General features: G+C 40.2%; 1 protein-coding gene across 35 annotated transcripts in view; it reads left to right on the top strand.

The window, feature by feature from the left end:
- Window positions 1-10,036: 10,036 nt before the first annotated feature.
- Window positions 10,037-24,916, top strand: part of NUMB (NUMB endocytic adaptor protein) — a 174,252-nt gene continuing 159,372 nt past the window's right edge. For all 35 annotated transcript variants that reach the window (XM_021099490.2, XM_021099479.2, XM_021099487.2 and 32 more), the window contains exon 1: window positions 10,037-10,133. The gene's annotated coding sequence lies outside the window, so the exon portion shown is untranslated. The remainder of the gene's footprint in view (window positions 10,134-24,916) is intronic.

Raw genomic sequence — 24,916 nt, 5'->3', positions numbered from 1 at the left:
GATGACTCAGTGTAGATCCTTGATGGGGAAATCCATCTCGGAGCCTGAGCGGGAAGTAGCGAGGGCCACCACTGGGCCGGCGGTTAATTTTTTTTTCTTTTTAGGGCCGCACCTGCTCCACATGGAAGTTCCTGGGCTAGAGGTCGAATCGGAGCTGCAGCTGCTGGCCTACACCACAGCCACAGCACCTTGGGATCTGTGGGATCAGAGTTCACATCGTGAACTCAAAGCAGCCTTGCTGAAATGCTGAATCCTTAACCACTGAGCAAGGCCGGGAATCAAACCCACATCATCACAGACACTATGTCGGGTTCTTAACCTGCTGAGTCACAACAGGAATGCCAGTACCTTTGAATTTAATTTTCACTGAGTCAGGGGAAATTGAGTTCTCCCTCTCCCCGGTGTTGGCAACCGAAGGAATGGCCCTGTCTTTCCATGGGAGTCCAAACGTAGACAGGCAGTGAGATTCCAAATTCATAACACAGGGAAGGCCCTGTACACACCGGCGGAGGGCTTTATTCAGTCACATGCCACCACTGTGCTTTTGCCTACTAATTACTGAAACCACTAGTGATCATTATATGATAATTAGCACATCTTTTTTTTATAACTCCCATAGCACCACCCAGAATAAATGATGGGGTGGGGTGGGAAGGCTGCTCCTAGAGACAACCCCTGACTCATTCATTCACTAAACATTGAGTGAACTAGTTAGGGTCAGGCTCCAATGCTAGGAGCTTTGAGCAGAATGCCTGAGGTTCCCGGTATCGCAATGCTGCAGGAGGGATGGGCACAGTACAAGTTTACCGTGTGGGATGTGTGTACCCAAGATGGAAGCGCAGTGTGTAGAAGAGGGGCGCCTAACCCAGGGGTGGCTGGGAGAGGGGACGTCAGCAGGCGACCCCTGTAGTAGTAACTTTGAAGGTGAGATCTGTAGGATGAGTAGGAGCTTAGTTAATGGAATCCAACATCAGGTAAACTTATGCTATTTGTATAATTTCCCTAGAACATAAGGTTAAACCCAAAGCTGCCTCTTCATATTAACCCTCTAAAGTAACTCCCAGGCTACATCAAATATAGTGCCTCTGACTCTGCTTCTGTACAGTGTGATGATACCTTGGGGAAGTGTGAAATTCTACCCAAGTGGAAGATGTAATTACTGTATCCCACTAGAGAGAGTATTTCAGGGAGGAAGATGGCATGAGGGGAATAGGTGTGAAAGTCAGCTTCTTCTGTTTCGCACCCAGGCTCTATCCTCTGTGTCCTTGGCATGATCTGGGTCTGCCTTCACTTGAGCAACAACAGCCTTCTTATCAGCTGCTGCTCTGAGAAGGCTCTGCTGTCCTTTTGCAGGAAACTAACAGGAAAAGAAAGAAAGCCTACCACTAAATACACTTCCTGAGGGCAAAATGAAATGGCTACCACGCCGGCTGCCTGGAGGAAAGGGCTGAATAAATAAACACACCATCCCTATTGTGTAGGCAGACTTCCTGGGGGCAAGTGCTCATCTCCTCAGCCCTCCTTTCCCTTCTAAAATTGGCCATCCTGCAAAAAAGCAGACACAGGTCCTCTCTGGCTACTGAGAAGTATTGAGATTTTCTTTTGAGTCTCCTCTTTCTCAAACAGAAGAAACACCGAGTTAGAAGAAAAGAGCGACAGGAAGAGGAACTTGATATTGCTACACCTTTCCTTTAACCTCACAGAGCTTTCCCAGCAACTTCTGCTTTGAGCCTTTCTGTGTACAAATCTGGTAATGCCTGGGAACATGCCCAGAGGAGAAGGGGGTCTGGGTTGGTGCAGCTCATCTCAGAAAATCGGGCGGGGTGGGGGGAGGCTGTGTGACTCACAGCTGCACAGGTGACTAGATTTGGAAGCAGAGCTGTACCTGTCATCCTCTGTGAGTGTTTATTGAGCACTAATGGTCTAGAGCCACAGCAGAAACTCCTTGGGACGGTGACTCCAGATAAGTAAACTATTTCCGTCTAAAGGACCCTAAGGCATTTCCTCGCAAAGATAGTTTTTTCTTCTCCACGGAACTCAGACGAAAGAGAAGAACATGTACAAATACGAGGAGAGGGGACAGGGGGAGAAGGAGAGAGAGAGTGAGAGAGAATATTTGAGGAGATAACCTTGGCCTGAGAAGATGAGGTGAGCTATGGACTTGGACCTTTGTCTTTCTTAGTATTTTTTGGCTTAGAAATTATTTATACTTTAGGCGTCCCTCCACTCCATTTTCCTTATATAACAATCACGAGTGAGCCCTTAGAAATGACTCAAAGCCAAAGTAATGGGGTTTCCTTGATTGTAGTTCCTCATTTTCTCTGGCAACAGGCCAGTCATTAATATCCTCCTCCCTTTTAAGGAAGCCATTCAACCCAGTCCTGCTGGGTCACTCTCACCTCATAGTAATCTTTCTCTCATGTTGCAAACTGGACCCTTCTCTTCCAACTTCCCCCCACCCCCACCCCTTTCTGGCTGCACCCATAACATATGGAAGTTCCCAGGTCAGGGATCGAATCCAAGCTGCATCTGCAGCCTATGCCACAGCTGTGGCAACACCAGATCCTTAACCTGCTGCACCGGGTCAGGGCTCAAACCAGCGCCACAGAGACGAGCCGGATCATTAATCCACTGCGCCACAGCAGGAACTCCATTTTCTTCCAACTTTCTAATTGCAAAATTGCTCTCTCCTCAGCCTCTTGATTCTAACTGCTCCCAGTCCAAGTGTAAAAAATCCCCTCCTGACTGCCCTTCCTCCCTCCATAGAGCCTGTGCAGGATTCCCCCTTTCTCTCATCCTCAGTTAAGAACTGACAGACTGCACAGTGACCAGCTTCTTCCTGCTGATTTTGAGCATACCTTTCTTAATATTGGGCAGGCAGGAAATTAGACTGGACTGTGGCTTTGTTGTTCATACTTTTTGAACAAATCCAAATCTGGAATTATGGTCTGGCAAATATAGGGTACACATAGATAAACGAGAAAATATTTGAAAATGAGACCATTCTGGGAAAGTTACCGTAATCATAGCATATCCTTCCAGCACTTGGAGAGGCAACCAGATATCACACATTCATATAATGTTAATAATAATAATTAATGGTTACTGAGCACTTGTTATGTATCAAGTCCTTCCTGAATTATGCGGATTATCTCATTTATTGCTCATAAAAGTTTCTTCCTGGTAGCTAGGAGGGAGAGAAAACCAGTCATTATATAACTCAATAATAATAACTTAATAATAGTTATTGTATACATTAGGTACATAATATGTGCCAGGTCTTGAGCTGAATATATTCTCTCATTTATTCTTTAAACAAAATGCCACTAGATATTAATATCATTATTATTATCCTAAGGTAGGCTGCTTCTAAACTGGCTGGCTCCAATGATCCCCCTCCTGGTATTTACATCCTTTCCTTGAGTGTGGGCTGAACCTAATGACTTGCTTTTAAAGAACAGAATGTGGCAAGAGTGATGTGATGTCACTTTTGTGATTACAAAAGACAATGACTTCTGTCTTTTTAGCAGTCTCACTCTTACTGGACCTCTCTTTTGCCCTCTTATTTCTTACTCCGGTGAAGTAAGCTGCCATGGTTTTGAGATGCTCTGTGGAGAGATCCACAAGGCAAGGCACTGAGGGAAGCCTTGAACCAATAGCTCGTTAGGATCCAAGGCCTTAGCCTAAAGCCTGTGAGTGAAGGACTCCTGTCAACAAAGATATGAGTGAGCTAGGATGCAGATTCATCCCAGTTGAGCCTTGAGATTATGGCAGCCTTGCGAAACACCCAGAGCCAAAGGATCCAGTTAAGCTGCACCAGATTTCTGACCCACAGAAACAGAAATAATAAGTGTTTTTTTAAGTTTTGGGGGTAATTTGTTATGCAGCAAGAGATAACTAATACATACCCTGTTTTGTAGGTGAAGCAATTGAAGTTTAGGTAAATGAATCAGCTTTCCCAGAGTCACACAGCTGTAAATGGCAGAGCCAGGATCTGAACACATTTAAGTTCAAGAGTCTTGAGTTCAAGGAGTTCCCATTGTGGAGCAGTGGAAACGAATCTAACTAGTAACCATGAGGTTGTGGGTTCGATCCCTGGCTTGGCTCAGATCCGGCGTTGCCATGAGCTCTAGTATAGGTTGAAGACATGGCTTGGATCCCATGTTGCTGTGGTTGTGGCTGTGACCAGCAGCTGTAGCTTGGATTTGACCCCTAGCCTGGGAACCTCCATATGCCATGGGTGTGGCCCTAAAAGAAAAAAAGGAGTCTGAGTTCAAATCTACTTTCTTATGAGATTCCAAGTGATTGGGAAACTGGTGTTCTAGAAGGCATTTTACTCTGAAATCCTTGGAGCATAGCCATGTTTCCAGGAAACTCTTTGTGTGTGTGTAAAACAGGGATGGACAAAACTTTAAATGGTGCTGACTGCTTTGAGAGGTCCACTCCCTGCTGCAGAATGGCTGGTCCACCCACAGATCTGGTGATAGTAACCAAGGGCTCCATTCAGAAGCACAATGGCAGAGCTGAGAGCTGCAGCCCATCCATTTTATAAGCACTAAAGTCATCTTGCCTGTGTTATGCAAGGTGGGTAGAGGGGTAAAAACACTCGGATTCAAAATGCATGCATTGAGCAAAGAGAAGATATGGTGTGCTATTTAAAGATAGTGGTACAACCACTATGGAAAACAGTATGGAGCTACCTCAGGAAACTAAATATAGAACTACCATATGATCCACCAATCCCACTCCTAGGCATATATCTGGATAATACTTTCATTGAAAAAGATACATGCACACTGTAAACCAGCTATCATGGAAAAAAATAAAAATCATTAAAAAAAAGATACACGCACCCGTAAGTTCACTGCAGCACTATTCACAATAGCCGAGACGTGAAAACACTTAAATGTCCAATGACAGATGAATGGATTAAGATGTGGTACCTATACACAATGGAATACTACTCAGCCATAAAAAAGAATAAAATAACACCATTTGCAGCAACATGGATGGAACTAGAGACTCTCATACTAAGTGAAGTAAGTCAGAAAGAGAAAAGCAAATACCATATGATATTACATATCTGTAATCTAATATATGGCACAAATGAACCTATCTACAGAAAAAAAAAAAAAAACTCATGGACATGGAGAAAAGACTTATGGTTGCTGACTGGGAGTAGGAGAGGGAGTGGCATGAACTAGGAGTTTGGAGTTGGTAGATGCAAACCACTGCATTTGGAGTGGATAAGCAATGAGATTCTGCCATATAGCACAGGGTACTGTATCCAGTCACTTGTGATGGAACATGATGGAGGATAATGTGAGAAAAAGAATGTATGTATGTGTGTAACGGGATCACTTTGCTGTACAGCAGAAATTGACAGCACATTGTAAATCAACTACAATAAAAAAATAAATAAAAATCACAAGAGCCCTAGAGTTGGATAGCAAATGGTTCTGCCTGAAAGAGCATCCTCTTCTATGGACTTTTTTCCCATCCATGAAACAGCCTTGAACTTTGAAACCAGAACTGTGTTCCAGCATGGAAAGCAGCTTGGCACTTCCCTTTGATGGACGCTCCCCAGTTTGGGATGGCAAAAACATCTTCAAGAAATTTTCTCTTTGTATATCCAAAGCTTCATGCTAGTGGTCACCTTTATGAAATCAAATGAAGTTGCACTTATTTGCTAGCTGCAGGAATTGATCCTTCCTTGTCAGCTTTGCCCTGGTACCGGAGCAGCAGTCTTTGAGCTCAGGGAGGATTTCAGGTGGCAGTAGATCAATGGTCCCATAGGGTATAGTTCTGGCCCCATTCTCCTTTCAGCCAGTGGCAGAGCAGAGGCTGCACTTTGTGTGATTATGCAACCTGGTATAAAGTCCATAGCCGGGAAGTGGGGGTAGAACTCTAAGCTGGCTCAGCACTGTGATCACGGCCTCTTGACTCTTTTTCTTGCTTTCACTACCCTCTTCTCCATAGGACTTTCTCTCCCTCCCTCCCTCTCTCCCGCTGCCTCTCTCTTCCCTTCTCTCCAATTTCTTCATCCCTGTCAGCTTCCACTTTCAGGGATCCCAAACTCAAGGAACCATCTTTTATCAAATATTGTGGCTTTGGAGTTCCTGTCATGGTCCACTGGAAAAGAATCTGACTAGGAACTATGAGGTTGTGGGTTCGATCCCTGGCCTCTCTCAGTGGGTTAAGGATCCAGCGTTGCTGTGAGCTGTGACATAGGCCTGTAACTCTAGCTCCGATTCGACCCCTAGCCTGGGACTTCCATATGCTGCCGATGAGGCCCAAAAAAGCAAAAAAAAAAAAAAAAAAAAAAAAAAAAATCATGGCTTTACCCTCATGGCTTTACCCCTAACTGCTAGCAGTAGCAAACTCTGGCTGCCCTTGTCAGCTTATCCGAGTGATTTTCTTCTCCACCAGTTGTTTGTTTCTCTAGTCTATTTGGAATTGTGTGTAAAAACCAGGGAGGAAAAAAAAATCCAAAAACAAACAAACCCAAATGGAGCTTTTGCATAGTGAGATTGCCCCACTGGACAAAAATAGAAATGAAAAGAGACATGACACATGTACTCCATTGCAGCACTATTTGCAATGGCCGAGACATGAACACAACCTAAATGTCCATCGACAGAGGAGTGGATCAAGAAGATGTGGTACATATACACAATGGAATATTACTCAGCCATTAAAAGGAATGAAATACCAGCATTTTTAGCAACATGGATGGAGCTAGAAATTTTCATGCTAAGTGAAGTCAGTCACACAATGAGACACCAACATCAAATGTTATCACTTACATGTGGAATCTGAAAAAAGGACACAATGAACTTCTTTGCAGAACAGATACTGACTCACAGACTTTGAAAAACTTATGGTTTCCAAAAGAGAGTGGTTGAGGGGTACGAGAATGCTGGGTGTTTGGGATGGAAATGCTGTATCATTGCACAACTATAAATGTAATAAATTCATTGAGTAATATAAAAAATTTTTTTAAAAGGCTTATATAAAAAAAAGAGACATGGATTCTACTTCCTTGAAAAGTGATACGATGGGGAAAAAAGCAGGAGTAGCAAAGAAAACAAAAAGTGGCACAACATTAGAGCCCAAAACAAACCGTACCTTAAATATTGGGACATCACTCTGAATCCATCATTTTCCACTTAATCAGGACTTATAAAGGTTATTTTTGCCTTTAATATACCTGCCATCCTGGTCTTGCTCAAGTGGCTCTCCACAGATACCATCTGCACCACTTCCACAGCCAACCACGCAGCACAAAGCTGCAGACTCCCTGACTCCAGTGTTCTTGCTTTTTAAGAGTGGAACTTGAGGATGATGGAGAAGCACATAACACGGGAAAGAAAGCAGAAGCTGGTTGGAGTAATTATAAGTTTACCTTATGCAAGCAAAATCAAAATGTAGCGTATAAGCGGTACTGCATGGGCGCCAATAACATAGTAGCCCTTCTCTTGGATCAAAGAACATTCCTGAAAACCCTCCTTCTTGGAGTTCCCATCATGGCTCACTGGAAATGAATCTGACTAGTGTCCACGAGGATGCAGGTTTGATCCCTGGCCCTGCTCAGTAGGTTAAGGATCTGGCATTGCTGTGGCTGTGGTGTAGGTCAGTAGCTGCAGCTCTGATTTGACCCCTAGCCTGGGAACCTCCATATACGCAGGTGTAGCCCTAAAATGACAAACAAAAAAACAACAAAAAAACACAAAACCTTCCTTCTTTAAGGTTTTCTCTCTTCTTATTGGATTGTATGTGTGTATTTTACATTTTTCTTAACTGATTTTTCACCAGGAATGGGTGTGGTATAAGTGTATAAACATGTATGAGCAAAAACATTTATGAATAGTTTTTTTTCTTTTTTAGCGTATGAAATAGAAGGAATAGCTGACCTTTGTGGCAACTTTCCTAGTTTTGTTATAGTAATTTTGTTGAGTTCCTGAACTTAGATGGCAAGTCCTCTTAGTGAGGCTGGCCTAATTCTATGTTCTCTATGGCACATAGTCACCACGGCTGTGCAAGAGCCATTATTACCCAAAGTACCATAATAATGGCCATGCCCTCCTATGACGTTATTGTTTCCTATCTGCCAGAACATTAATTGCCTTCAACTTGCCCTAAAATTGGTAGGTAGGTAGGGCACACTGCCAAGACTAGAGAGAAGAAAGCTGCTGGTAATACATTAAAAAGCTGTGTAAGGGACATACCGATATCTCCTTCTTACTGGAGCATCTTCACATTTACATGTTACTTCTTTTATTATGGGATGTTAGTTCAGGCTTTTGTTAAGCCTTGGACTCCATCTTATCCTGGTCAATGTGTGATCTTTCCCTCAACTGGGTGATTCAGACATCACTAAAGTTATTTTGGCTTTTCCACTTTCCTTTTACAGGCTTTTTATGAGTCATTGAATTGAAGGGGAGGTTATTTCTAAATTGGAAGGTGAAGATGAGAGAAGGGGGAGGAAAGTTCCGGAAAATAACTAGGAAAAGACATCTTATTGTTACGTAGAGTTGCTGGAGGAATAATTTCCTCTTAGTTTGGTGATGGAAGTATGTAGTTTATTTAAACGTGACTAAAAATATATGTTAGAAAATAGACAATTTTGAGGGAGATAACAAACCATGCAGTTTTAGACTTCTTATTGCTTGCTGGCAAAGGAAAGAAGGGTAAATAGAAGAAATATGGAACAAAGAGTTAGCAGGAAGAAGTAAGGAGCAAAGTCCAGATTCTTGGTTCCACAGCAAGTCCCCAACCATAAAGTGCTGTTTAAGAGGGAAGTACATCCTCAACCTGTTCCAGTCCATCCTTGAGTATGTTTCATGACCCATGGGGTTTATGTTATAGGTGGAATTGTGAGGAGGGTACATTTAAATCTGATTTAGAAACTGAAAGGGTAATTAGGTGAGCATTTTGTTATTTATGAACAGGCAGAGTGGGCAGAAATGAAAAAGAAAAGCAAAAAGCTAATGGTGGATATATTTCTAGGAGTACAAGAGTTTTTATAGCAACACCAGATTTCTCAAAAGTGCCTACTGTGATTTGTACCCAAATGAATAAAAAATGCAATCATTTATTCTTGTACATTGTGCCATGTGAGAAAAGAACTGCAATTCATTCAATGGTCTTAATTTAGACTGCTGGGAAGAGAGGTTCAGAAAAAAAGACAAGCTTTTAAAGTATCTGACACACATCTAGTAGGGCTATTTAAGAACTGCTGAGCATAGAAAGCAAGTTACGGGGAGCTGAATTCTCCTTTTCAGAGCATCACAAGGGTAAAATGTGGCCCATATAGTCCAAACTTGCTGATGGTTGCCTGGTCCCTTGCAGGAGACATCCAGCGCTGCGTCTGAAAGCTGCAGAACTCTCAACATACCACTTCAATTCATTAACGACGTTTATAACTGCAACCAAAGTGGACTAACTTCAGTGGTGGTTCTTTGCCCTTTAGCATGGAGATGAACTTTAAGGTAACTGAGCACCTTAGGACTTCAAGCGAAGAGGAGGAAATTTTCATCTACGTGCTTTTCTTTCAAGAAGCCGCTAATGAGTCTTTAAACGCCAACTCTGATGTTGCTGTTGGTAAGTACTGCCCTCTGGGTGAGCAGGCAGTGGTAAGTTTCTCCTTACAGAGAGGAAGTTGGAGAAAGGGATGTTTACAGAGTCAATTTTACAACAAAGAGTTAACCTTTCCCCTCCGACAATAAGCGCCTGCCCCTTCCTTGCTTTCTACTGCGCAACCAAACTGCCCAAGCTCGAACCAACAGTCGCCGCCACATCCCTTGCAGGTTGATTTAATAGACACTTTCTGCAGCCTATCAGGATTTCGAACTGCCCAACCGTCAACCAATTACAACTAAAGCTGGGCTTGGGACGGTCCAGGTCCGGGAGGGGGCTAATACCGGGTCCAGGAAAAGGGGCGGTAAGGAAGCTATGACGGACGGGTAAACTAAGCCAATAAGAGCAGAGAGCTGTATCACCACTATCCAATGGAGAGGTAGGAAGTGTGAAACGGGGTGGGCCTGTTGTCATGGGGGAGGTGGTGGCGCTTGGTGGCTGCCGGCGGCCGAGGTAGAGGCAGTGGCGCTGGAGTTGGTCGAGGATAGCGGCAGGTGAGTGCCTGTAACGCGGGCCTGAAGGCTGAGGGCCATCTCCGAGCGAAAACTCCAGCTCGGTCATCCGGAGGCGGAGGCCTGCGGAAGGGGGCCTGGGCTGCAGGCCGGGTCGGGCCCGGGCCGGGGCCAGGGCGGGGGCGGTGGCCGCGAGTTCGCGCTGACTGGGCTAGTGGGAGAACCGCCCGGCTCCCGGCGGCGGAGTTCGCGCTGGCAAGGTAGGCTGGGGCCGGACTCAAGCGAGTTGGGCCGGGAGCTTCCTTGGGACGCCCAGCCAGCCGCTCGGGTCTGGGGCACTGACTGGCTGCGGGTGTGTGAGGGGTAGGTCCGTAGGGAGACGGGAGCGACTGGGCTCCTAGAGAGGGGATGGCGGGTTACGACTTGGTCCGAGGGCAGGGTGACTCGGGAATACCCAGGACAGCTTCGGAGCGAGGAAAAAGTGGAAACAGGGAATCCCGGGAGCGGCCCGAGCGGAGAAAGCCGGGGAGGGGCTCGGGGGGCCGTAGACTGGGAGTGGCTTGGGTTCGAGAGAGAAGAGAGACCGAGGGAGGTCGGGGTCCAGGGTACTGGGAGCAGCCGGGGTCGGAGAAAGGGCGTCTAGGAAAGACAGGGAGGGGGCTGAGCACCCTCCTGAGAAGGGCGGCTGTCCGAGGGAGAAGCGCTCTTGGACTGTTACGGATCTTCGGAGGGTCTGACCCATGGAGATCTTGAACAAGTTAGGAACCGGAGCGCCCTGCCCCCCACCGCTGGTCTGGGATGGAAGATCCTAGATCAGACTGGGAACTCCTGGGTCTGAGGATCCACAAGAGATCAGGGGAAAAAAAATCCTCATGGGGGTAGCTTGGGTTTGACGTCAGGGTGAGGGGTCTAGCTGAGGAGTGGAAGTTCTCTCAGCTGGAGTTAAATCAAGGAAAATGATACGGGTAGGCGGGGAAAAGTAGTTTCCTTGTAGGAAGGGAGTAGAAGATAGGGCGTAGTAGGAAGGAGCCAGAAAGTTGCCCAGGAAGCGTGGTCTTGTGGAAACTGGCCAGAACCGTAGATATGAGAAATTAACATAGGGCCCTTAATAGGTTGTAAGGACCTAAGAAATAGAAGTTTCAGCTTCACAATACTAAGATGCCATCTAGGATCAGAGAAAGTGTTTTAAGAGCAAGGTTGTGACTCGCATTCCATTGCTTTAGAAATTTGTTTTAGGACGACAGCAATAATGCTAGAAAATAAGGACGTTGGCAGGATGGGAGATTTGAATGGGAAAAGGAGTAGCCGAGATAAAGGAGTAGGACTGCGGACTTGATCAGCAAGAGGAGGGGCATGAAGAGGACAGACTTACTTATGTCAATTTAAAAATAAGTTTGAATTCTAGTTCCACCACCTAGCTTCGACAACTTAACCTCTCTCTGTGCTGAAGTTTCATCTGTATAATAGAGTTCCTACTTTTAAGGGTTGTTTTCTCATGTGAGTTAATGTTTTGTGGAACTTTTAGGCTGATGACTGGCACAGAGTAAGCACTGTGTACTGGATTATCAAATGTGTAGAAGATAAAGGAAGACCTGAATTCCTTAATGCGGTTGTTCTCAAACTTTGATTTGCACCAGAATCACCTGGAGGACTTGTTAAACAGCAGTCTGCTAGCTCTACTGATTCAGTTAGGGCTGGGTTTGGGTCTGAGAATTTGCATTTATCTCAGGTGATGCTTGTATTGGTCAGGGGACCACACTTCAAGAACCTCTTGCTTTTTTGAAAAGAGTAATAATACCAACCTTAAAATACCTGTCTGCCCTGCTAGGGATGAGTAGAAGCAACTTGCAAAAGAAAAAACCCAAAAACCTAATATAAGAGAAACCCTGTCCTAAGTCTATGTTTTTCAAACTGTAGATTATGATTCATTAGTAATTTATAAAATCAATTTAGTGGTCTTACCACCAGTTTTGAAAATGAAATTAAATAGAAAAGAATTGACTAGCATTTCACATGGTAATGGAAAATATTGTTTTGGGAAATTTAGTTCACACATGTGTACTAGATCAGAATGTAAAATGTATTTCTCATAGTCAAAAGAGATATAAAAAACTCTTTTTGCCATGCATTGGAACCCTTCAGTAGGAGCATTCAGGGACTGGGTTTATTATTTATTTTTTGTTTTGTGGTAATTCTTCTCAGGTGGTGATACATTCTATCAGGTTTCTTCAGTTTCTGATCTGGTTTCTCCTGTGTTTGCCTTATCACATATGGTGTTGTGCTTCTTTTAGATATTGAGGCTCTTTGGCGTGAGGACTAAAGGGAATTTGAGGCAGAGAAATGAAATTGAATGGTCTTTCTTGATGTGGTCCACTTTTGTTTCACTTGTGCCGTTTTGGTTACCTTTTCTTTTTTACCGCTGTACTATAAAGGACTGTTTGTAAAAAACCTAAGTATATACAGACATGTTGACAGTAAACAACTAACACTGAAACAGACTGGTTTGAGAACAGTTCATGTATAGAAAGTAGGCAAAAACCAAAAAAGACACGTTTAAAAAGAGGAAAGCAAAAGGGTGTTTCCTTTTTAGAGTAAAGGTATTTTAAAGCTTTTCGTGGTCTTAATGTAAAATATATAATATAAAAGCATTTTTAAGAGAACCAGATACACTTGACTTGTATATTTTAGATGTCTGGGTTTTTGAAGAGGTTAGAAATAATGATAATACTTGACAGTAAAATGCACCTGGGATAGAGTTTAACTACAAAGTAAATAGTTTATTTAGCAGGAGCTTTTGTTTTGATGGTTTTCTCTCTTGAAAATGAACTGGATGTGGCATATGTTATAAATGTAACTTGTTTGAGGGATCTAAATGTAACCTACAGTACTTATTTTAAGCTATTTTAAGAATATATATGCATGTTTTGTTTCGTTGTGGGTTTAGTTTTTCTTCTGTAAGACTAGATGGTTTATATTTAGGAAGAGTTGATTTATATCTGTTTTAATCAATGTAAGAACAGAGAAAGCAGTGTTGAAAACCGTTGAGATTCTTATTGCTCTCTTTTAAAACTTTAATCCAGGAGATTTATGTAACCCTTTCATGAATGTTTTATAAGATTGTGAAGAAACTTTTAGTGTAGCTTTGCATCAGGAAATTTAGATAGTTTTTTTTTTTTTCTCTCAGAAAGTTTTTATGTTTTGTTATGATTTTAATTTTCATTTGGAAGACACAGAACATGTAATTATTGCATGTTTGAGTTGAAAAACATAGTGGTCCTTTCTTAAAACAAATTCACTAATTTTGGGGGACAAAGTTTCAAGGGTGAAGGCTTTGAATTCCTTGTATTGATAAATGAAGTATCCCTACCACCAAAATGGCTTTTCTTTAAGTCATTGTACAGTTGGTGGGCACATTTGTATAGGTTATTCAATTCTTTACTATCTGATGGAGGAATGTAAAATCTTGATAATCGAGTGTGGGAAAAATGTAAAAGTTCGGTTTTTTTTTTCATAATCATGAACATTAGCCAGTTTGATTACTTGCCTGCTTTTTAATAAATGGACTTTATTCACTTGACTTATTATTCACCCATAATTTAATCATACTTATCTACGAATTGCTCTGATTGCTCGTCTTTTACAGTGAGATTTGTTAATCCGTAGTTGAAAAAATGGTGGTTTTTAAATCCCAAAGAAACTGCTTCTGACTGTACAATTTAGTGAGGCTCAATTTCACATTTCAAAGATTATTCAGGTAAATTATTTTAAAAACTGGAAGTTCAATTAACACTAATGATTTTTTATTTCAGTAAAGTTTCAGTAAAGTCTTTCATAAATAGCTTCTGATCTGCTTTCTCTGTTTCTTGCTCTCCAACTACCCATGTAATAAATCCTAACGTTACTGCCTGAAGATCTAGTTCTATAAAAGTACAAATCCCCTAAGTCTCATTTTTAGTTTGCTGAGAGAATTGCTTTTATCAGAAAAAGGTTGCTTGGTAAACTTACTACCTTAAGAAAAAGTCTTTTTTATTAATAGAGTACTCGGACAGCTACATTTTATTTTGTATTCGCCAAAATACATCTGTTGTGTTTTTTAATACATTTTTATTTCTATGGAATGGAACTTGAATTCTGCCGATTTCTGAGCTCTGATATGTGTTTACTTGGTGGGGCTAGGGAGAAAGGAAACAATTGTACTCCTTAAATTAAAAAAATTTTTTTTGCTATCTTTTTATGTTTTATCTTGATATTATGGTAAAATTTTTTTTGCAAAGAAATATAAATTTTTTTTTTTTTTTCAAATAAAGAGAAAAATTTGGTGGTGGTCTAGTGGTTAAGGACCTGACGTTGTCACTGCTGAGGCTTGGGTTTGATTCCTGGCTTGGGAATTTTGTATGCTGTGGATGCAGCCAGAAAAAAAAATTTATTTGCAAAGAAATTTTAAATTCAATAATATATTGTAAATCTCATTATTAAAGATGGAAATTCTATATAAGATTTTAGGATGTTTGTCCAGATGTGAGACACAGGTACTGATAAATAAGATGCCACTATGATATTGCCATATATTTTTGAGAATATGAAATATGCACTTGGAAATCTTGGGACAAAAGGAGGCTTGAGACTAAGGGAGAATGAGGAGAATACTGACATGTGTTTAAGGAGGAGTCTGGAGGATCTGCAGGAAGTATGTCTAGAGGAAAGAGCCATTCTTGGCAGTTTTCCTGGAGTGACATATGTAAGGAGGATGATCCTCTTTGCAACAGTCTTGCCGTGGCCGTATTTTTTGTTCTGGTGCTATACCCTTCCTTTGTTTTCTTCCACTCAGGAAAGTATGTCAGAATACAAATGAATAGACTGAGAATTGCTAGTCCGAAAGGGTGGGAGCTTGGGCAGGACCATGTGGATTTAGAAGGCTGGACACTCGTCTTTGATTCTCCAGCTCTTGGGAATAGGAGCCCAGCAATTGTAACTAGGCCAAGCCTTCCCACTTTTCCTTTTCAATGGAGGCTGGGATTAGGCAGTAGGAAGAGACTCAGTTATCTTACATGGATTAAACAAGGAACTGCAATATTAATAATTAATGTTCGGTGACTTCCCCTTCTCTCCCTACCAGAATTCTCTTTCTCCCTACTTGCTTACTGATTCCTTGCATTCAGGATCAAAAGTCTTGAGTTCTCTCATTAGATAGCAAAATTTTAATTGTGGTGACTTATTTATATTAGGTATATATAATTAATTAGGAGAATGATTTTTATCAGATTTTTTTCCAGTTTAGTTAGCGAGGAAGAGGGATTTAAAGCTGTGGAACACTGCTTGGCTTCTGAATAAAGGCAAAGTCAGGGAAGCCAAGAACATAGAAAATAGCGGAATTCATATCTTCTTTTATTTTTTTTTTTTTTATGTCTTTTCTGTCTTTTTAGGGCCTCACCCGTCGCATGTGGAGGTTCCCAGGCTAGGGGTCTAATCGGAGCTGTAGCCAATGGCCTCTGCCACAGCCACAGCAATGCCAGATCCAGATCCTACACCAAGCTCATGGCAATGCCAGATCCTTAACCCACTGAGCAAGACCAGGGATCGAACCTGCAACCTCATGGTTTCTAGTCGGATTTGTTTCTGCTGCGCCACGATGGGAACTCCCATATCTTTATTTTTAAGATTGACCTTGGCTACCTTTGACCTTAGAAAAAGTGATGTTTTTGTTGTATGCAAGTACTCCTCAGGTCCCTTTTAAATGTGTTATGTGGTGCCGGTTTGCATAATTAATGAGGATTTTTTACTTAATTATTCTTAATGTAGCCAACTTCGTTATCAGGAATTTTAGCTCCCAGTATGATTTAATCATTATAAACTTTTTTTCCAACCTAGAATCTCACAGAATCATAAAATAGCTTGATGATGACAGGTTTATTTGTAACTACTATATTATTATTATTTTTTGTCTTTTGTCTTTTGAGGGCCGCACCCACAGCACATGGAGATTCCCAGGCTAGGGGTCTAATTGGAGCTGTTGCTGCCAGCCTATACCAGAGCCACAGCAACACCAGATCTGAGCCACATCTTCGACCACACCACAGCTCACTGCAACACCGGATCTTTAACCCACTGAGCGAGGCCTGGGAATGAACCCGCAACCTCATGGTTCCTAGTTGGATTCATTTTCGCTGAGCCACGACGAGAACTCTAGTAACTACTATATTATGAAATTGAAAAAAGCATTCCTCATTTGTGTTCTGAGAAAGAATGGATAGAATGGGAAAAAATCCAAGTTTTATAATTGTATGACCATATTTTTGAATCCCAGCTCTGTCACTTACTAATTGACTAATTGGGTAGTTTATTAAACCTTTGATAGCCTCAGTTTTGTTATCTGTAAAATGGAACTTATGCTATACTCCTTAACCAAGTGGTGTGAGAATTAAACGAAAAGCATTTTATATAGTACCTTGTTTGTAGAGGGCACTCAATACATGGTGATATTAATTGTTAGTAATTATAACAACATTAAGCCTACTATAGATCTGTCTTTAGGAAGGGCTGTTATCCCATATACTGTGATTGTAAGCATATGGCAGTTAGAAAAACTGGAGTTGACTTTAAAATTTTGCATGTATTGGAGTTCCCATTATGGTGCATTGGAAACAAATCCTACTGGGAACCATGAGGTTGTGGGTTCGATCCCTGACCATGCTTATTGGGTTAAGGATCTGGCGTTGCCGTGAGCTGTGATATAGGTCACAGACGTGGCTTGAGTCTTGTATTGCTGTGGCTGTGGTGTAGGTCGGCAGCTGTAGCTCCGATTAGACCCCTAGCCTGGGAACCTCCATTTGCCATGGGTGCGGCCCTAAAAAGAAAAATAAATAAATAAAAATAAAAATAAAAATTTTCCATGTATTTTAAGCATTTGCTACTTTAGTTTGTTTTTGTGGTTGGTTTAGTTTGGTAGATTAGACTAAAACGGGGTAAATAAAGCTAATGTTTTGTCGTGTGGTCACACGTCGTATCTGTAGTATAGTGCCTGATCTGGGAACTCCAACATGGGAACTCTTAACCTACTAGAATAAACAATTGACCATTGTAGATTTAACGATTTAAAATTAGTTCTAGGGAGTTCCCTTTGTATCTCAGCAGAAACGAATCCGACTAGTATCCATGAGGATGCAGATTTGATCCCTGGCTTCACTCAGTGGGTTGGGTATCTGGCATTGCTGTGAGCTATGGTGTAGAACGCAGATGTGGCTGAGATCTGAAGTTGCTGTGGCTATAGCATGGGCCAACTGCTGTAGCTCTGATTTGATCCCTAGCCTGGGAACATCCATGTGCCACAGGTGCAGCCCTAAAAAGCAAAAAAAAAAAAAAAGTACATACATGCCTCTGTTTATAGCAGCACTATTCAAAATAGCCAAGACATGAAAACAACCTAAAAGCCCATTGACAGATGAATGGATAAAGAAGGTATGGTGCATATATACAGTGGAATACCATTCATAGCCATAAAAAGAACAAAATAATGCCATTTACAGTAACATAGATGCAACTAGAGATTATCATGCTAAATGAAGTCTGGAAAGAGAAAGACAAATACCATATGATATCACTTATGTATGGAATCTAAAATATGACACAAATGGCAGTTCCCTGGTGGTCTAGTGGTTTAGGACCTGGTATTGTCACTGGTTACTGGTGCTGGTTACTACTCTGGCTCAGGTTTGACCCCTGGCCTGAGAACTTTGCATGCCTCAAGCATTCCCCCCCCCCACCAAAAAAAGAAAAGAAAAACAATGACACAAATAAACCTATCTATGAAACAGAAACAGACTCATGGACAGGAGAGTAGACTTGTGGTTGCCAAGGGGGAAGGGGTTGGGGGACAGGTAGATTGGGAGGTTGGGCTTAGTGGATGTAACTTATACATGGAGGGGATAAACAACAAGGTCCTACTCTATAGCACAGAGAACTATATTCAGTGTCCTATGGTAAACCATAATGGAAAAGAATATTTTTTAAAAAGGATATATATACATATGAATCACTTTGCTGTACAGCCACAATTAACACATTGTAAATCAGTTTTACTTCATAAAAAGGAAAAGGTGTTCATTTCTTATTATCTCTTTTTCTTATATTCTAGCTTAATTTTGGAAGCCATACAGCTCGGTATTTTATCATATTGTTGAGAATTTTTAAAAAAACTTATTTTGTGATACTAGGTTTAATCTAAGTCAGGACTTTATCGTTTTTGGTATTCTCTGGAATACATAAATGTACTCTAATGAATGATGGGGAGATCCTCATTAGGGGTTGAGTTTATGACATCAACGAAATGAACTTCTATTGCCCAAATTCAAATCCAGCTTACTTCCTTAGGCAAATTAATTTAGCTTCAGTTTTCTCATCTGCAAAATAAATTTCTGAGAATTATATGAGAAAGTTTGTGTAAAGCATCTAACACTACTGAGCTAATAGTGAATGCTCAGTAGATGTTAGCTACTGTTGTAAGGATCTATGATTGAAGATAGGCAGGAAAGCGAATGAAACAGGAGGCAAAAGACTTTTCTGTGCTTTTTTTTGCATGGACTATATAAGAAGCGTATATTAAATTGAACTACGAAACAAACTTCATTTAGACATTGAAAGCAATCTTGAGTTCCTCTTGACTCTCTCGTCTTATTTTTAGTCAGTCAATCTATGGAAAAACCTGAATATTTTTTCTTTTCTTTCTTTCTTTTTTTCTCTTTTAAGGGCCAAACCCCCAGTATATGGAAGTTCCCAGGCTAGGGGTCCAATCTGAGCTGCAGCTGTTGGCCTACACCACAGCCACAGTAACGTAGGATCAGAGCCACGTCTGCCACCTATACCACAGTTCACAGAAACGCTGGATCCTTAACCCACTGAATGAGGCCAGGGACCAAACCTGTGTCCTCATAGATCCTAGTTGGGTTCATTACCACTGAGCCACAAGGAGAACTCCTTGAATCTTTATTGTCATTCGGCTGTGTGTACTTTTTGCCTTTCAGCCACAATATATTAATTATTTACACCCAGATTAACATTGTTGTAACTAATCCCTAAATTGTTTGGATTATGAAGTGTGCTATGGAACCAATTAGATATATTTATTTGACTACTTTTTAAGCTAAATTTAAATATTAACTTAATATTGGCATTGAATATCCTTATCAGCAGTTCTTGGTCTATTACCTGCAACTCTCTGGATTGGGGGTGGATGTTTTCTGCAGTTAGTAAATCGTTTTCAAATCCCATTTGCTCATGAAATATTACCATAGGCAAAAGAAATAAATTCTAAATATTGCACCTATGCTTAATATATATTTAGAATTTATTACTATTGTGTATATATACATTTATAGCTGAAGAATATTCAAATGTTGAGATGATTTTTAAAATTTTTACTGAATTCATAGGAGCTTTGATTGCTTTGACTGTCGGCTCCTTCAGCAGATGCTGAAAATTCAGCTATTACCATGTGGGGAGCAGCTAATATTTTAACTTTTAAAAAGATTCATCATACTTAAAGGCTCTCAGCCTACTCTTTCTACCTTTTTCTTACCCAAATGTGCCATCTCAGAAACCTTACTATACTTCTGTTCCCCCAACATGGCATATGTTTTTTTAAAAAAAGTAGGTATAATTGACATATAATGATATTGCACATATTTAAAGATTACAGTTTAGGAGTTCCCATCGTGGCTCAGCAGAAACAAACCTGCCTAGTATCCATGAGGATGCAGGTTCGATCCCTGGCCTTGCTCAGTGGCTTAAGTATCTGGTGTTGCCATGAGCTGTGGTGTTAGGTCACAGACAAGTCTTAGATCCAGCATTGCTGTGGCTGTGTCGTAAGCTGACAGCTATGGATCTAATTTGACTGCTAGTGTGGGAACTTCCATATTCGGCACCTGAAGCCCTAAAAAAATAAAAATAAAGTTTACAGTTTGATGAGTTTTTATTTATATACCACAGTCAAGATAAGGAACAGAGTTCCTGTCGTGGCACAGTGGTTAATGAATCTAACTAGGAACCATGAGGTTGCGGGTTTGATCCCTGGCCTTGCTCATTGAGTTAAGGATCCAGCATTGCTGTGAGCTGTGGTGTAGGTCACAGATGCAGCTCGTATTCCGCATTGCTGTGGCTGTGGCATAGGCCGGCGGCTACAGCTCCGATTCAACCCCTAGCCTGGGAACCTCCATATGCTGCAGGAGTGGCCCTAGAAAAGGCAAAAAGACAAAAAAAAAAAAAAAAAAAAAAAGGAACATAGTTGTCACTCTAAAAATTTCTTTATGCCCCTTGGTAATCCATCTCTTGTTTTTGACTTCCAGAGGTAACAACTTGCTGTCATTATAGTTTTCATTTTCTAGAATTTTATATAAAGAGAATTGTGTTATGTGTATATAAAACACTTTTTTGAGAAGGAGGTCTGGTGTCTTTCACTATGCCTAATTGAGATTTATCGATGTTATTTTGCATATTCCTGATGGCTGTTAATGTTGAGAATTTTTCATGGGCTTATTGGCCATTTTATATCTTCTTCAGAGAAATATCTATTTGAATCTCTTGCCTATTTAAAAAATGAGATCTTTTATTACTGAGTTATGAATTATTAAAAAAGTACATATTCTGAATATAAATCCCTTGTTACATATTTAATTTGCAGATATTTTCTCCCAAAATGTGTTTCGTATTTTCACTCTCTTAATGGTGAAGCACTCCTTTGAAGCACAGAACATTTTCATTTTGATCAAACACTTAGGTTTGTGCTTATGGTATAATATCTAAGAAACAATCACCTGATCCAAGGTCATGAATATTTATGCCTATGTTTTCTTCTAAGAGTTTATGCAAATTTTAGCACTTATATTTAGTTCTGTGACCCATTTTGGGTTAATTTTTGTGTATGGTGTGGAGAAGAGACACAACAATTCTTTTTCATATGATTATCCAATTGTCTCAGCATTATTCGTTGAGACCATTACTTTTTGTTTATTGGTTTGTTATAAAAGCTTAATAGAATTTTCTGCTTTGTTACTAATTCTTCAAAATAGCAATATGTTGGCCTTTTAGTCTAGTATGGCAGTTGGGGCCATGGTGCTAAGGGAAGCAGTTAAGAGTTGCAAGAATGGAGTTCCCATCGTGGCACAGTGGCAACGCCAGATCCTTAACCCACTGAGCAAGTCCACGGAGCGAACCCGAAACCTCATGGTTCCTAGTCGGATTTGTTAACCACTGAGCCACGACGGGAACTCCAAGAAACTTATTCTTTACCTATAGAACATTTAACTCTAAATTGGGCTTTTAACTTTTTCCCTATGTTTTAATAGGCATTAATCATTCTCTTGGAGGGTCTTACAAGCAAAGGGAAAAGTATACATCTTTTACAGAGTATTTGAATTTTATGTGTCTTATCTCTATTTTTAGAGTTATACTTCTTTGGAATATGAGGCCAGTACTTTGCCAAGTAAGAGCTAATTTCCTGGGAAATCAGGTTGCTGGCTTGACTTCTTGCTGTGTCTTTCCCCTCTTTTGTTGCTTTGTAAAAGAGCTGAGCTCAGTCCTTGTGGAAAATCACTAGATCATCTAACTATTTTCCCTAGCTCAAATTAAACATAATTAGTATATATTTGCATTGTACTCAATTCTGTAACTTTTACTTATAGATTTGTTAGCATACCCTGGAGGACTTTGACTTCATTTGATAGTTTGTTATTCGTATTTGAGATAACACTAATGGTGTATTCCTTTACTGAATGTTCTTATTCTTTTGGTCTTTATTTTCTCCTCCAGTAGACCTAGTTAGTGAGGGGTTATCACTGGTGTTCTTACAATGAAGCCCAGACACTTGTGAAATATAATAATAATTTCTATGGTGTAGGCCCTTAATTATTAATTTTTTAATGACATCAACAGTTATTGTCTCTTAATTTTTCATCATGCATATTTTACTATATCCATAATTTTGGAACTGCTTTTGTTAACATACATTTTAATATCATTACAATTATTTGAAAACAGTTTAAAACAGCTAAAGAATATTCCAATGATGGATATATTATCATTTATGCAGCCCATTTCCAGTGTTCACATTTAGATTAATTTCCAATTATTATAAACAAAACTTGGAGTTCCCGTCATGGCTCAGTGGTTAACGAATCCGACTAGGAACCATGAGGTTGCAGGTTCGATCCCTGGCCTTGCTCAGTGGGTTAAGGATCTGGCGTTGCCGTGAGCTGTGGTGTAGGTTGCAGACTCGGCTTGGATCCCACGTTGCTGTGGCTCTGGCGTAGGCTGGTGGCTATGGCTCCGATTTGACCCCTAGCCTGGGAACCTCCATATGCCGTGGGAGTGGCCCAAGAGATGGCAAAAAAAAGACAACAACAACAAAAAAAACAAAACTTTGGTGACTCTTGCTAAACCCAAATATTTGTCCACATTTACACACACACACACATATAATTTTGTGTGTGTGTGCCCAAGCCCATGGCATGTGGAAGTTCCTTGGCCGGGGATTCAACCCACACCACAGTAGTGACCTGAGCCACAGCATTGGATCCTTAACCTGCTAGGCCATCAGGGAACTCCTAAGATACATTTCAAAATGAAACAGAATTTGAAGAAAATAAAAATAAGATATCCTCATTGAGTAGTAAATTCAAATTATTTTTGTAAACAACAGATAACTTCCTAGATGGCGTAGTCCTCCGTCTTATGAATATATTACACTTTGTTTTTCCATTTGCCTTGGAAATAGCCGTTGATAGCCATTTGTTGATAGCCATTTGCCTTATTTCTGGATTTTGCCTGTTATGAATAAGACTGCTATAAACATTCTTGTACAAGTCTTTTTGTTAACATAGGTTTCATTTCTCTTGCTTGAATACTTAGAAGTGGAATTACTGAATCACAGGGTAGATGTATCTGTAAGTTTATGGTTCTCTGCTAGCAGTGTATGAAATCTAGTTGCTCCATGTCTTTGTCACCACTTAGGCTGTTAGTCTTTTTGACTTTTAGCCCTTCTAGTTTGTATAAAGTGATATCTTAGAATGATTTTAATTTGTGATTTCCAGATGACTAAAGATGGTGAGCACTTAAATTTTTTTTTTTTTTGTTAAAATCTTTAACATAGGCAAATTTGCAGATTGAGAGTAAATACCTTAATAAAAGGTTCAGTGTGTTTTATTACTATATAAGGATCTGGACTTACCTGATTTGTAAGATCAGAGATTAATTTGTAATTAAATGTAAAATGAAAAACATTTATTTCAAGTATAAGATTTTTCAGAAGTTCCATTTCATAGTGATAATTCATATGTTTTTTTAGAGTTAAGTTGACATTTGATGTTGATTAATATTTGTAAGAACTTTGATAACTAAATGATTCAAAAGGAAGACTTCAGAAGTGTTTTGTAGAACTGCCTTTTGAATTTGGTATATTGAATCATTGATTCAGGAACATTAAAATTGCATGATCTGGGTCAAAAACTGTTCTGTATTTGAGCCACACATGAGAACTAATAGTAAGGGTATCAGGTAATAGTAATAATAATACCAGCAGCAGCTAACAGTATATTCTAGGCATTGCTGTAAGAGCTTTATATGCACTAATTTAATCCTCCCAATAACCCCTTTGATAGTAGATGCTGCTGTTATACTTATTTTCTTGTTGAGGAATCTGAAATACAGAGGTTTAACAATTTGTCCCAAATCATAGAGAGCAAGTAGTGGACTCATATTTCTTACCTCTCAGTGCTAAAGTAATTAAGTCAAATGCAGTCAATTTTTGCATTCTTTTTAAAGCATATTATGTGTGGTAGTGGTGGCCAGAGATTAAATTGGGATTTCTAACTTGGCAGTCTTTCTCTCTTCACTGTCAATACTCCTGTCATGTATCCCAGTGGGATGATTATAGAAGGAAAGTTTTATCTGAATTAAGAGATGGTAGACAACCCTAGTAACCTGAGATTGAGTACTTTCCTAGAGAAGATGTCATTTCTCTCTTACCTTAATTGAGTCTTGGAATTGGAGAGGCTATTTACTAACAGACTTCAGCAGTGTTTGTTCAACTGGTCTTTGTGAAAATCTCTAAATGTAAATGTTTAACATCCTCTGGAAACAAACTGAGTGAGATATGTGGTTGATGGAACTTGTGTCTGAAAAATGTCGGGCCTAATAACAGCACTATCTAAATACTTGATGTTCATAGATATTTATAATGTGTTGACACAGGAATCAGTTCTTAAAATTGTTTTCTTTCTTTCTGAATCCCCTGCATACTGACACCATAGAAGTCTTTCTTTGTCATTAGTTTGTCTTTAGATAAGATTAATGTTTGAGGGGAATACTATGTTTTTTGGCCAATTTCTTTGAAAGAGGGAAGAAAATGAAAGAAGTATTGGCTTTCTCCTTTACCACAACTTTTGTAGCTTCCTCCACTTCTGATTTGGTGTCATTGTTGATATCATGGGTAACTTAAAGAAATTGCGGAGGATGGAAAGGGGAAGCATTTTGTGTGTAATAAAGGAGAAAATGTAAATTCTTAAATGAATAAATCATGAGATGTGCATTTATTTATTTAATTTAAAAATTTTTTTGAAATGTGCATTTAATTCCTGTACTGCCACGCTATGATTTAGCTGAATGTTCTAACGTCTCTGGGTCTTTGTTTCTTCTTTAGTGAAGTGAAGGCATTGGACTAGATGATTTTTAAAGGTTTTGGGGTTTTTTTTTTTGGTATTGAAATATTTAAATTTTTCTTTTCTTTCTTTTTTTTTTTGCTTTTCAGGACTGCACCCGTGTCATATGGAGGTTCCCAG

The sequence above is a fragment of the Sus scrofa genome, chromosome 7 (genome assembly GCF_054392235.1).
Source record: "Sus scrofa isolate SSC_HxYL_T2T_F1_AM1 chromosome 7, Sscrofa_HxYL_maternal_Yorkshire_Landrace_v2.0, whole genome shotgun sequence".
Lineage (NCBI taxonomy): Eukaryota > Metazoa > Chordata > Mammalia > Artiodactyla > Suidae > Sus > Sus scrofa.
This window is presented reverse-complemented; position numbering and strand designations above follow the sequence as displayed.